Source organism: Cornus florida, unplaced genomic scaffold (genome assembly GCF_030987335.1).
Source record: "Cornus florida cultivar Cherokee Brave unplaced genomic scaffold, ASM3098733v1 CherokeeBrave_3.0.0_Hap2_Chr02, whole genome shotgun sequence".
NCBI lineage: Eukaryota > Viridiplantae > Streptophyta > Magnoliopsida > Cornales > Cornaceae > Cornus > Cornus florida.
In genome coordinates this window covers 38,992,729-39,007,027 of record NW_026775572.1, presented here as the reverse complement: position 1 = coordinate 39,007,027, position 14,299 = coordinate 38,992,729, and positions in this window count along the sequence as shown.

Here is a 14,299-nt window from a genome sequence, read left to right as displayed (position 1 = left end):
ATCTCTCTTGAAAAACAAAAGACCAAGACAAATGAAATTATGGATGTGTTTAGGCAAGTGAAGAATAATCTTCCACTTTTGGATGCAATTAAGCAAATTCTGGCTTATGCCAAGTTTTTAAAAGATCTTTGCACCCAAAAGAGGAAGAACAAGAGCCAAGCACCTACGAAAGTGGTCTTGATCGAGCAAGTGAGCTCAATCTTGCAACATAACACCCTCCCAAAGTTTAACGATACTTCTTGCATCATTGGTGACCATGTCATTAATCAGGCTCTTCTAGACTTAGGAGCAAGTGTTAATCTTCTTCCATACTCGGTATATGTCAAATTGGGCTTAGGAGACTTGAAACCGACGTCGGTAGTTTTACAACTTGCCGACCGATCCATCAAAAAGCCTAGGGGTATTGAAGATGTCTTGATTAAAATTGATAAATTCTTCTTCCTGGTCGATTCATTGTCATTGACACGGAACCGGTTCCAAATCCCAAGAGCCAAATTCCTGCTATCTTTGGCCGTCCTTTCTTGGAAACCGCAAATGCCAACATCAATTGTAGGACGGGGGTAATGAAAATCTCATTTGGGCATATAAAGGTGAAGTTGAATATCTTCAATCTGACTCCAAATTCATTTGACAAGCATGAAGGAGTAAGTGTTGTAGAAAAATGTCTAGACAATGAATGTGAAAGAATGGAGTCTTTGCTTGACACTAAAGCTTCAAAAAGTTCATCTTCGACGTTGAAACTAAAGAATGATGTTTCAAGAACTTGTTTTGAGAGGGCATGGAAGCTCAAAGATCACATTGACAAAGGACCAACAATCTCCTTTGAACCTAATCCAATAAGTTCTTAAGGGAACCGTTTGTTGGGTGGAAGTCAAAGTACTTATCACCCCGACAAGGAGGGGATGCATTACAAGATGTTTGATCGGGCCTGAAAGAGCCCAATGTCTTGCTAGAGACGTTAACGACTAGTAAATGCTTCATAGGGTTTACAACACTATTCCTCCCTCATTTCTATTTTATCTTTCATTTCTTGCGTCGTCTAGATATGTTTTGGAATTTATACACATGGCTAGGATTTTGGTTGAATATGCATTCACTTTCATTCTGAAAATAGGCATTTTGTTCCTGTTCGATCGATCTCAAAAGAGGTTCGATTGATCAAACACCCATCCCTGCATCCAATCATCTCTCTGCCCCATCGATCTAAAATTTCCTGCATAAATCAGCCCTCTGTGTATCGTTCGAAAATTTCTTTGGATCAATCTGAAAGTTCCTAGATCGATCGAAACTGTCCTTGGATCGATCTTCACTCTACACTTAGAAAATTTTTTGAGATTCATAAAAAGGGCCTCTCTGTGCATTGTTGAGCTTGTCTACAGGTTTTCACAGGTTCGATCGATCGAAGTATCTTTTTGATCAATCTCAGCTTGATCGATCTGTCCCTTTGTTGACTTTAACTGCATTGTTATTTTTATTTTTATTTTTATTTTTAGTATTTATTTTATTTTATTTTGTTCTATTTGCAAAAACCTCAAAAAGATTTTAATTTTAATTTTTACTTCTATTTTCATTTTAAAATTTTCAAAATCAAAAAAAAAAAAAAATATCTATATATATATATATAGATATAGATATATAGTTTCTTTATTTTTAATTAATTATTTACAAATATTTTCAAAAATTCCAAAAAGATTTTATTTTATTTTATTTTTCCAAAACTCTAAAAATGTTTTGAATTTTAATTTTTACTTTTTAATTTCGTAAATATTCAAAATTTTCAAAAAAAAAAAAAATATTTTCTTTTTAATTCCATTTGATTTTAAATTTTCTAAAAATCCATAAAATATTTTCAGTTTTCAAAAATCTAGAAATTTCAAAAATACTTTGCCATTTTGAAGCATAGATTAATTTGTGTTCCTTCAAGATCGATTTATGTTCGATAGATCGGAGTTCTTTTTCAATCGATCAAACTTGTGGGGACTAATTTTTAAAATAAAAGCCAAGGGTCATTTGGATCGATCTCAAATATCGATCCAAGACCTTAGCTCCCTCCAATCGCCAAAACCCCATCTTCCCAACCTCCGACGTGTCTCCAGCGAGCTTCCCGAGCCTCAAATCTCTCTCCCTCATCTTAGATCTCATCTCTCTCTCCTTCGAACCACTTCTCTCCTCGGATTAGGTAAGTTTAGGGTTTGATTTTTCATTCTTGAGTTTCAATCCTTATGTACTTGAACTTACCATGTCAGATCCTGAGATATGTGTATATAGATGTATATAGGTTTTTGTATAAATTTTGCTTCCAACTCTATTTGGGGGTCACGGGCCAAACAAGTGACCAATTTTTGTTGTGTTGTTGTGTGAGAGGGCCCCACAAGCTTGCTTGGGTGCCCCCGTGCCATATACATCACAGATCTGTGACTTTTAAAATTTCTTGAAGCAGTTCGATTGATCGAAGTTTTCTTCGATCAATCACATAGAGATCGATCAAACTTATTTCAGATCGATCTCACAGAGATCGATCTCACAATTTTGTGATCGATTGAAATTCACAGATTTGCATCCCACACTTCACACACCCTCTTTTGTGATTCCATGCTATCTCATACATGCCCAATGCCTGTGTTTTCCACATTAGATGCATTCCATACTTCTATTGTTTAGCATGTTTCATTTAAAATCACTGTTTATTTAGCTCCATCATCACTTGCGTAGATTCATGATTCTTATTCTGAGTTATCTATCTTATTTGACATACATGTTTCTATCTATTGTGCCTCAAATCTTTATTATCTATTACTGATTTTGCAAGTGTTTCGTTCTTTTATAAGCCATGGCCCGAGTTAAGACTGTTGCCAAATGATAGTATGAGCGACTAGTTCGACGCTGGATAAAGGGGCCAGGTGAGCCCTCCCATGTTCAGGAGCAGCCAAAGCATCAGGCAGAGCCCTCCCATGTCTAGGATCCAGAGCAGCCTGTTGAGTCTGACCAACAAAAGCAATTAGAGGATTATCTCGAGGCAGATCCAGCTCAGTCCCCATCAGCCAACTCTCGACTATAGTCTTCAGCCTCTGTATCTTCATCATCCCATGATGAGGCTGAGCATACACTTCCATCTCCGCTTTATGCACAGCCAGGCCAGGCCTTAGACAAACCTCTTCCAAGATACTCATGCCTTTCAGTGGCGCATGAGTCAATTTTTGACATCTCTTTCTTCTCCCGGTACATTTTGACCTAGGCGGCTTACAAGATATCAACCGGAGGGGCATTTCAGCCATTCTAGCCCCTATCACATACCCAGTTTACCCGAGGTTTGTTCAGATGTTCTTCCAAAACCTCCGGCCTGCCCCGAGTAATCTGGCGGAGCTACGCACCACTGTTGATAGCCATCCTATCAGTATCACAGTGGAGACGCTGGCCCGATCTTCCAGATGCTCGCATGTCTACCCTCTTGATCTTGAGCTCAACTATCCCATTCTGGAGAGGAGGCCTTCTTATGCAGACATGGCTGTGACACTTACAGGCCACTACAGTGAGGGCGAGACATTTACTACTCGGACCTATTTGCCCGATGATCTGTGGTTCTTTGATTCGATCTTATACCGAAATGTGTTTATGGCCGGCCACAAGATTCAGAGGTGAAGCAACTATTTGATTGCTTTATATGCATTCTATACAAGCCAATGGGTTTCTATTCCAGCCTTATATTGGAGCGTCATGATGAAGCTATACGCGGACTACATCAGCAAGGCTAAGCCCAAGTGGGCTAAGTTCCTTCCCTTTGGCCATCTTATTACTCAGATCTTGAGAGATCAATGCTATCCATTCTGACCAGACGAGTGCCCAAAGACAGAAGCTTGCCACTTTGGCGAGAAAGATTGGAACAAAAGCTACAATGCTCTTATCAAGAGTCTATTAAAGGACGCTGTGATAGCAGCTGAGGAGGCTGAGGAGGAGGAGATGGCAGCAATAGCAGCAGCCGCAACGGCAGCAATGACAGACGTACTAGCAGCAGCGGACGACCCAGCAGTCGATCCGGCTGCAATACATCTAGACATAGACATGGAGCAATATCCTGCAAAGGATCTACAACATCACTTTCCAGCGGGGTCACCATTACATTTCCAGGAACAGGCTCAGGATGCACATCATTCTCCTGATTCAGTGGTACCTGAGGCTCTAACACAGACACTCGGCTTTGGATAGCGTATCTAGGCTTTGGAAGATGTCGTAGTCTCCATCCGCGCAAACACTGTCTCTATCCGAGCTGACATTTCTTCCCTACGTATGAATGTTATGGCTGCACTGCGAAACATATCTCGAGATATCTGCGAAGTGCGCCCTACCCGTCCTACCTCCTCAACATGATATTCCTAATCTCTTTATCTCTATATCTTTATTTCATATATCTGCGATACATTACTATTGTTATGATATTTTTGCGACCAGTCTGTTGGCCCAAACATTGTGATGTACCTTATTTTTATTTTTCTACACATGTTATATTTTGGATGTCATATCTTTATATTGATATATCAGTCTGTGATTGACTCCATCAGGTGCATTCCAGTGGCTTTAGTGAGAGAGAGTGCTGCCCGAATTTTTAGGACCATCCTTTTCCCTTTCTCTTTATTTGAATTCTATCCCATTTACACTTGCATGTCCACTATGCACTGTTATTATCCCCTTTGTTATTTGATCAGCTTTTCAGGACCACAGTTAATCCTAAGTTTGGGGGGGTTATACCACCCACTTTGGATACTTGTGTCCAGGCCATTCTTTGCCATAGCTACACTAGCATACTCTTTCTTTTGTGCTCTTTGCATATTGAGTACTTTGTGCCATTTAAGTTTGGGGGTAATGGTATTAAATGTAGTATTTGCTTTCAATTCAAAATTTTAAGCATGACTTGTGTATTTAAGGGATTGTCTATGATTGGTCCATAACTAGCTGTGATTTTGATCTTTTGAGGACTATATTGCTTAAAATTTAAAAATTGCTTGACTTGAGAGTCCAATACTCTTTATATGCCTTGTGGATGCTATTTATGAGTAAATTTTTTCGAAAGATTGATATTTTGCTTGCACTTGTGGTCCATATCATCCTGATTTTGTGATTGTTTTAAGATTCACTCTAAGATTCTACACTAGCACAGGCACACACTAGCATTCATTTGTGGGGTACATACTTTGTTAATTATTGAATTGGTTATATCCCAATTGGGCTAGTAGTGCATTGAAAGCTTTCATTTTGATAAAGATGGATAACAAACCTTTTTCATTGAGTAGCCGGGATTCTAGCCTCATTAAGTATTGAATTTCTCACGTCGAAAGGTGGAGGGCCCAAGCTCTAGGTTAAAAAAAAAAAATTAAATTAAATTAAAGTTGTTGCAAAAAGCAATAAAAAGTGAGACTTCTTCCAAAAGGTGAGAAGTGGGAAATGATTAGATGGAGATTGTCTTGATTTATAGCCTAGTTGATTTGAGCTTGTAAGTCCTTAGGTATGTTTGAACGCCTAATGCCCTAAAGTCGTCCATTTTGGGAGTCATTGACCTAACGCTCGACTTCATGGATCGCTAGAAAGCTTAATAGATCAATATATTGCACCATGCTTCCATCTTTGATCCTCTAGGATAATAAATAAAATAAAATAAAAAAATCAAGTGAAAAGAATAAGTGCACCTAGATCAATAAAAGCTTTAATAAAAGGTCCATTCTTTATTTTGATGACTAGGACTAGATTTGTGTACTAGTTTGAGGGTAAGGATGTGATCATTTCTTTAGTTGGCTTAGATAGCAACACACTTGATGTCGATCTACTCAATAGGATTCTAGTGATTTTTTGATTTGCATGATCATTTTCTTGATGTGTGGAGGACCATACTTGCTTGTTTGATGTTGAAATTTTGGAAGATTACTTGGAAATGGTTGAAAAATTGCATACTTGAAGTAGTTTTCTCCCAATACTTGTTTGCAATATTGGTGTCTCTTTTGTAAGAATGAGCTTAATGTTTCGTTCTTTTACAGGCCATAGCCCGAGTTAAGACTGTCGCCAAATGACAGTATGAGCGGCGAGTTCGACGCCAGATAGAGGGACCAAGTGAGCCTTCTCATGTTCAGGAGCAGCCAAAGCATCAAGCAGAGCCCTCCCATGTCCAAGATCCAGAGCAGCCTATTGAGGCTGAGCAGCCTGAGCAGTTAGAGGAATATCTCGAGGCAGATCCAGCTCAGTCCCCATCAGCCGACTCTCGACTACAGTCTTCAGCCTTTGCATCTTCATCATCCCATGATGAGGCTGAGCATACACATCCGTCTCCGCCTCTTGCATAGCCAGGCCAGGCCTTAGACAGATCTCTTCCAAAATACTCACGCCTTTTAGTGGTGCATGAGTCAGTTTTCGACATCTCTTTCTTCTCCCGGTACATTCTAACCCGGGCGGCTTACGAGGATATAGACTGGAGAGGCATTTCAGCCATCCTAGCCCCTGTCACATACCCAGTTTACCCGAGGCTTGTTCGGATGTTCTTCTAGAACCTCGGGCCTGCCCCGAGTAATCTGGCAAAGCTGCGCACCACTATTGATGGCCATCCTATCAGTATCACAATGGAAATGCTGGCCCGATCTTTCAAATGCCTGCATGTCTGCCCACCTGATCTTGAGTTCGACTATCCCATTATGGGGAGGAGGCCTTCTTATGCAGACATGGCTGTGGCACTTACAGATCATTCTAGTGAGGGCGAGACATTTGTTACTCGGACCTATTTGCCCGATGATCTATGGTTCTTTGATTCGATCTTGTACTGAAATGTATTTATGGCCAACCACAAGATTTAGAGGCGAGGCGACTATTTGACTACTTTATATGCACTCTATACAAGCCACTAGGTTTCTATTTCGTCCTTATATTGGAGCGTCATGACGAAGCTATACGCGGACTATATCAACAAGGCCAAGCCCAAGCCCAAGCGGGCTAAGTTCTTTCCCTTTGGCCATCTTATTACTTAGATCCTGAAAGATTAGTGCTATCCATTCCGACCAGACGAATGCCCAGAGACAGGAGTTTGCCACTTTAGCGAGAAGGATTAGAACATTAGCTACAATACTCTTATCAAGAGTCTACTGAAGGACGTTGTGATAATAGCTGAGGAGGCTGAGGAGGAGGAGATGCCAGCCGCAGCAGCAACCGCAACAGCAGTAGTGGCAGACACACCAGCAGCAGCGGACGACCCAGCAATCAATCTGCCTAAAATACATCTAGACGTAGACTTAAAGCAGTATCCTATAAAGGATCTACAGCATCACTCTCCAGCGGGGTCACCATTACATTTCCAAGAGCAGGCTCAGGATGCAGATCATTCTCCTAACCAGTGGTACCTGAGGTTTCAACACAAACACCCGGCTTTGGAGAGCGTATCCAGGCTTTAGAGGATGCCGTAGTCTCCATCCGTGCAAACACTGTCTCGATCCGAGTTAACATTTCTTCCCTACGTACGGATGTCATAGCTGCACTGCTAGACATATCCCGAGATATCCGCGGAGCGCGCCCTGCCCGACCTACCTCCTCAGCATGATATTCCTGATCTCTCAATCTCAATACCTTCATTTCATATATCTACGATACATTGCTACTGTTATGATATTTTTGCGGCCAGTCTGTTGGCCTAAACATTGTGGTGTACATTATTTTTATTTTTCTATACATATTATATTTTGGATGTCATATCTTTGTATTGATATATCTATCTGTGATTGACTCCATCAGGTGCATCCCAGTGACTTTAGTGAGAAAGAGTGCTGCCTAAATTTTCAGGACCTTCATTTTTCTTCTCTCTTTACTTCAATTTTATCCCATTTACACTTACATGTCCACTGTGCACTGTTATTATCCCCTTTGTTATCTAATCAGCTTTTATCCAGTGCCATTTTTTCAGGACCACAGTTAATCCCAAGTTTGGGTGGATTATACCACCCACTTTGGATACTTACGTCCCGGTCATTCTTTGCCATAGGTACACTAGTATACTCTTTCCTTTGTTCTCTTTACATATTGAGGACATTGTGCCATTTAAGTTTGGGGGTAATGGTAGCTTTCAATTCAAAATTTTAAGCATGACTTGTGTATTTGAGGGATTGTCTATGATTGGTCCATAACTAGCTGTGATTTTGATCTTTTAAGGACTATATTGCTTAAAATTTAAAAATTGCTTGACTTGAGAGTCCAATACTTCTTGTATGCCTTGTGGATGCCATTTAGGAGTAAATTTTTTCGAAAGATTGATATTTTGCTTGCACTTGTGATCCACATCATCCTGATTTTGTGATTGTTTTGAGATTCGCTCTAGGATTCTACACTAACACAGGTGCATACTAGCATTCATTTGTAGGGTACATGCTTTGTTGATTATTGAATTGGTTATATCCTAATTGGGCTAGTAGTGCATTGAAAGCTTTCATTTTGATAAAGGTGGATAACAAACCCTTTTCATTGAGTAGCCGGGATTCTAGCCTTATCAAGCATTGAATTTCTCGCACCAAAAGGTGGAGGGCCCAAACTCTAAGTTAATAATTGAATGCTAAAAAAATAAAAATAAATAAAAAAAATTAAAAAAAAAAAGAAGAAAAAAAGAAGTTGTTGCAAAAAGTAATAAAAAGTAAGGACTTCTCCCAAAAGGTGAGAAGTGAGAAATGATTAGATAAAGTTTGTTTTGATTTGTACCCTAATTGATTTGAGTTTGTAAGTTCTTAGGGCTGTTTGAACACCTAATGCCCTAAAGCCGTCCGGTTTGGGAGTCATTGACTTAACGCTTGACTTCATGGATGGCTAGAAAGCTTAATAGATCAACACATTGCACTATGCTTCCATCTTTGATCCTTAGGTTAGTAAAAAAAAATAAAAAAATCAAGTAAAAAGAATAAGTGCACCTAAATTAATAAAGCTTTAATAAAAGGTCCACTCTTTGTTTTGATGATCGAGACTAGATTTGTGTGCTAGTGGTCATTTGTAATACCCCTAATGATCGAGACTAGATTTGTGTGCTAGTGGTCATTTAAGGATGTGGTCATTTGTAATACCCCTAATTTCAAAAGGATAGTCCTAGTATTTAATTTATTGTTTAATTTGCATTTTTAATTGTTTCATTGCATATTTATTTGTTTAATAGTTTATTTGCTTGTTATTTTAATTAATTGGATTTTAATTGTATAATTGACTATATAATAATTTTGAATTAATTGCATTAATTAAATTATTGGATTTAAACTATGTTATTATGTGAATTGATTTATTAGAGTTGGTTAATTGTGTAAATTAGTTAATGGGATTAATTTAGGGTTGTATTATTTTCTTTACGTGTAGCTGACCTAGTTTTTCCGTCTAGTGTTAGGACTATAATTAAGGTAAACTTATGTACCTAAATATATATATATTAAGGTTCTGCCTGGGGTTTTTAGAACCCTATTCATGGCATAGTGAAGGCAGAAGACGTTTAGAGAAGTCTGGGAGAAAACAGAGAGGGAAACGTTCGCCGGAGAATTTAGGAAGACGTTGGTGCAAGGTTTCGGATTGAGACCTAAAGGTAAGTTATAATCCTAACTTTATCTCTTTGGCTCGTGTTCTTTACATATCTAGTGCAACTCCAGGACTGAATCAAGATTAAAATTTAATAAAGATTGCATGTTTGGATGCTTAAAAACTGGACGTGTTTATAAGTTATGTATTGTTTGCATTAAACTGTTTCTTGCATATCTCTTGATTTAATTCATGTCCATTGATGTGTAAAGAGTTAAATTAATCTGGAACACCTTGGAAAAACACTAAAATTAATCTGTTTGCAAGGTTGAGTTGTCTGAACCAGTAGGTGAACACGAATGCTAAGTTGCTCAATTTAAATTAAATTTATACAATACATGTTTAATTTGATGTCGGTAGTTGTATAAAGAATTTAGTTGCCTCTACTGGAACCTAGTTTAGACATCTAGGTATCTTAGGAATGGAGGACAGATCGTCAGAAAACAACCGGAGTTGAAAGAGATGAAGAATAGAAGGAGAGCCGGCTCCCGTTAGAGGAGAGCCTGCTCCCGTTGGAGGGGAGCAGGCTCTCCAAATGAAAGAGCAGGCTCCCTCAAGGAGGGAGCCGGCTCTGAGGACCATGGAGGCGGCTCGCTATGGTGGGGAGCCAGCTCCCTCTTTGAGGGAGCAAGCTCTCTCCAATTTTCCATTTTTCTGGGTTTTTTGGCGACTGTTTCGGCTAAGGTGCTTGGATTTTGGGATTTTCAGGTTCTGGTAAGAGCTGTATTGAGGTGTTTTGAGATGATCTAAGGCCATATTGAAACTTCTAAGGGTTGATTAATGTGTATTAAAACACCATTGTTCAGGGTGAAACATAACATAAATCGTTAAATGAAAATCTGGATACTGTCGTTGGAGATGAAGAGTTTTAATTGTTTATAATTAATTTAGCAGTTTACTGTGGATGGTTACACCATGCTAATCATGGAATAGTGGTAAGAATAAGCATGCTTAAATTTAACTACTGCTGCCTACGTATTAATTGACGTTTATCATTTAATGACTTATTTCATTTAGTGTTGGTTTGGTATAAAAAGTAAGCATGTGAATTTATATGTTCTGTTATGCTAACTTGGAATTAATTGATGTTTATATGCATGATATGTATAATCAATTATTGGACCTTTGGAGTGATATCGAATAAGCCTGTTAATGTACAAAACTTTACTGTGCTAAGTTAGGAACATTTGATGTTTATGTCTAATACTTTATTATCAATTGTTGGATTTATGGTTCGGTTAATACTTATACTCACTATCTGTATTATCAACTGCTGGATGTTGGATTACATGCACCGGTATGGGACAGTGGCATATCTAGGTTTGGATTAGCTCAATTTGCTAAGTCCTACCTATATCGGAATAAGGGAACGGATTATAAAAATAAAATCCTACTTATATGTAAGTCTGTGCGGCTGAATAAGCTGAACGACGAACTGGATTTCTTATGGATAGATAGGATCGGACTTTAAAAATATTTTTATGATACCACGATATGAGATTGAGTCTCAGAGTCATCGGTTAGGGAGCGTATATGCAGTAAGATGCGTAGCTGGATATACTAGGTTGAGGTATACCCTATTAAGCTTAGGTACTCTTTTCCACTCAGGTGCACTTTGCATGTTGCTTTTTATTCAGGTTGAGACCCCCTGCATAGTCCAGTGAGAGTCCTGTAATGTGGATATATATATATATATATATATATATATATATATCCACATTACAGGACTCTCACTGGACTATGCAGGGGGTCTCAACCTGATATATATATATATATATATATATATATATATATATATATATATATATATAAAGACTATATAGGTATTGTTACCTGACCCACTTCAATTTTTTAGGTACTTGTCAGTTCCAGACTTAGACCTGATCGTGCTGAGTAGAGACTACTACTCACTCTTCTGACGAGTAGGACTTCTCTTTATGGTTTACTATTGGATGTTCTTTTAGTTATTTCTATTTCAGTTTGGATTTTCGTATTAGGGGTCCAATGGATGGATTCCCGAGTTGTTTAACCTATTAGAGGATTTGGATTTTAAATATTTAATTTTAAAGGATTCTATTTTAGATTTCTTCCAGCTATTAATTATTCTTTTGTATTCTGTGTTTGGTAAATATTGATTGTTTGATATTCCCTCGGGTTTGGGTTTGGGCCTGATCAACCCGTGTCTCGGATCCGAGGGGTATCACAGTTGGTATCAGAGCACTCCAGGTTTAAGTGTCTCTAGGATGTTTTATATTAAGACTTCCGCGTAGCGTTTTCTCTTGATTAGAGCTTAAGTTTATGTTTCATTGTATTCCTTTACGGTTCGGTTTAAATCATTCTAATGTCGATTCTTTCTGTGTTAACAGATGGGTAGCGCTAGGAGAGGACGGAACCTGCAAAGGAATAGACAGCAGAGGATAGCGGCTCGTAAGCAACAAGAACGCCTACAGCATCAGCTAATGGAGGAAGAGCAACATTTGCCAGAATATCAGGATAATGGTCAGTTTTATGAAGAGCGGGAGGAAGTTCTGCAGGCTCAGGATCAGGTCAGGGATCCAAAGTATCCTCCTCACATTAACGACCTCATTGCTCGGGCTATAGAAGCAGGGGTAACAGCTGCACTACAGAATCAGCCTCAGGTACAGCCGGCACCGATACCAGTACTGGTTGTTCAAACTGATACTTGGGAGAATGCTATGAGTTCTTTCACAAAGGGGAGTCCACCTAAATTCACAGGCTCTATCAATGCGAAAGCAACTCACTAGTAGAAACAGGACATCGAGCGACATCTTCACTTGATTCATTGCACAAAGGTTCAGAAGTAGATACTTGCTACCTTCAAGCTGGTCGGAGATGCATTATAGTAGTGGGAGTCAGTTACCACCGCAGAGGAAAGGATGTCATTGACTTATGATCAGTTCAGTACTCGCTTTGATGAGAAATACTTCCCTTATATAGTTAGGGTAGTTATGAAAATAAAGTTTCTAAATCTGCAGCAAGGGAACATGACAGTGGCAGAGTATGAGCAGTAGTTCATGCACTTATCTCTTTTTGCACTGGAGGAGGTGAATACAGAGGAGAAGAAGCACAATAGTTTTATTAAGGGACTAATGTTGTCTATCAGGAGAGCTATTATGGTAGTCCAGCCTATACCACCTACGCTTAGGACGTAGACGCCGCTTTATAGCAGTATCAGTTGACCGTGGACTTCAGACAGGCCAAGGGTGAGAAACGGGGTGACAGAGACTCTGCTAATCAGTCAGCTGAGAAAGGGAATAGGAACGGACACCGACAGAATGACAAAGGCAAATTCCAGGGCAGTAGCCTTCGAAGAAGCATAAGGGTGGTTCAGATGCTCACAGGGATGTGGCACTTATTCAGCGACAGCAGAATGGGGGACCACAGGTAGGACAGGGTCAGCCACAGGCTAACCGACAGAGGATGCCATTTGGTACTTTTCAGAGTAGTTGCTATACTTGTAGAGAGTATGGTCATACTTTTAGGCAGTGCCCTAAAGTTAGACAGGGACAGGGACAAGGACAGCATGTGCAATAGGGGCAGAGGGCACCAGTACCTTTACCCACTCCACAGGTTCCACAGATTCAGGGACAGGCATATCCAACTTTACCAGCACAGCCACAGCCTCAGGGACAAGCACTGCAGCAACTACATTATGGCAGAGTGTATAACCCCATTCCACAAGATATGCAGGCACCTCAGGCTGTTGAGGGTAAGTTTCCTATTCATGGTTTACATGGACGTGTTTTATTTGATACAAATGCTACACACTCATTTGTAGCTAGATCTTTTATTGCTTTATCTGGGATGACGACACGGCTATGCAGTAGACCTCTGGGTATTTCTACACCGTTGGGCGATACAGCCATTTTACATGAGAGTGATGGGCTTGTGACACTAGATATTAGTAGACTTAGATTTCTGGCCAATCTATTAGTCCTGGACATGCACACTTATGATGTGATACTTGGTATGGATTGGTTGTCTCACTACCATGCCCAAGTTAATTATTTTGATAGGTCTATTGTGTTCACCAAACCTGGTCAGGATTTGTACGTCGTCGTTATGCCACGTTTTAATGAGGGTAGTAGCACTTATTTGTTCCATGTGGAGGAGGAAATGGAGGAGGAAGTTACTGTGTCATTAGATCACATACCAATTGTACAGGACTTTTCGGATGTTTTTCAGGAGATTACAGGGTTGCCACCTAGTCAAGAGATCAATTTTGTGATTAACTTAGCTCCAAGCACTATGCCTATTGCTAGGGCACCATATAGGATGGCACCAGTGGAGATGAGAGAGCTGAGGGATCAGATTCAGCAATTACTCAGCCAGGGTTTTATTCATAGGAGTACGTCACCCTAGGGAGCACCAGTTCTGTTTGTAAAGAAGAAGGATGATTCACTTCGGCTGTGTATAGATTACAGGGAGTTAAACAAGGTTACTATTTGTAACAAGTACCCTTTGCCCAGGATTGATGATCTTTTTGATCAGTTGAAAGGAGTTATGTATTTTTCTAAGATTGATTTGCGGTTTGGATATCATCAACTTTGGGTTAGGGAGCAGGATGTTCCGAGGACAGCGTTTCTCACTAGATATGGATCTTATGAGTTTTGTGTGATGCCGTTTGGGCTGACTAATGCACCAATGGTCTTTATGGATTTAATGAACAGTCTTCAGGGCTTATTTGGATCAGTTTGTCATTGTTTTCATTGAT